The 618-nt window shown below is 51.5% G+C and overlaps 2 non-coding genes across 2 annotated transcripts; one reads left to right on the top strand and one right to left on the bottom strand.

Annotated features, from left to right (window-relative positions):
* Positions 1 to 311: 311 nt before the first annotated feature.
* Positions 312 to 383, top strand: trnag-ucc (transfer RNA glycine (anticodon UCC)). The gene has a single exon. It is a non-coding gene; the product is annotated as a tRNA-Gly (tRNA).
* Positions 384 to 486: 103 nt separating this feature from the next.
* trnad-guc (transfer RNA aspartic acid (anticodon GUC)) lies at positions 487 to 558 on the bottom strand. Its single transcript has one exon. It is a non-coding gene; the product is annotated as a tRNA-Asp (tRNA).
* Positions 559 to 618: the final 60 nt, after the last annotated feature.

Here is a 618-nt window from a genome sequence, read left to right as displayed (position 1 = left end):
CACTGGAATGTCAAGAAGAGAGTAAATTTGGCCGACTGCCAACATGCGGTGGGAGGTTACGCAACTGGTCACCTTCTGTATTTGCAGATTTTGCAGTTTCTGCGTCACCGCGTCGTATTTATTTACCTGCATGAAAAAGCCACCGCTTTTTTGTACGTGACGGGATCCAAAACCCTGGACTTGCTCTGTGACAGGATCCAAACCCTGGACTTGCTCTCTTTAGAGCCGGGCACAAACAAAGGTCGCATCAGCTCCTCTAGCCCTATCTGCGACTCATGTGCATTGAGCCTGCAAGCCGGTGTCATCCGCATGCATTGGTGGTATAGTGGTGAGCATAGCTACCTTCCAAGCAGTTGACCCGGGTTCGATTCCCGGCCAGCGCATTTCCTTTGGTTTGGGCTGAAGTCAAAGCAGAACTCCTTCTGTAACCTCTGGCTGCACCAAAACGTTTTGGATGTGTCGTTCGGTAGCAGAAAAACAATATCTCTACCCGTCGGGGAATCGAACCCCTGTGTTCCGCGTGACAGGCGGACATACTGGCCACTATACTAACGAGGAGTTGTGCATGTACGAGTTCGCCGCCAGCCAACGCCACTGCACCGACATCACTAAACAATG

Source organism: Sinocyclocheilus rhinocerous, unplaced genomic scaffold (assembly GCF_001515625.1).
Source record: "Sinocyclocheilus rhinocerous isolate Xijiao unplaced genomic scaffold, SAMN03320098_v1.1 scaffold15993, whole genome shotgun sequence".
Lineage (NCBI taxonomy): Eukaryota > Metazoa > Chordata > Actinopteri > Cypriniformes > Cyprinidae > Sinocyclocheilus > Sinocyclocheilus rhinocerous.
Note: the sequence above shows the minus strand (reverse complement) of the source record. Positions and strands in the feature narration are given on the sequence as shown.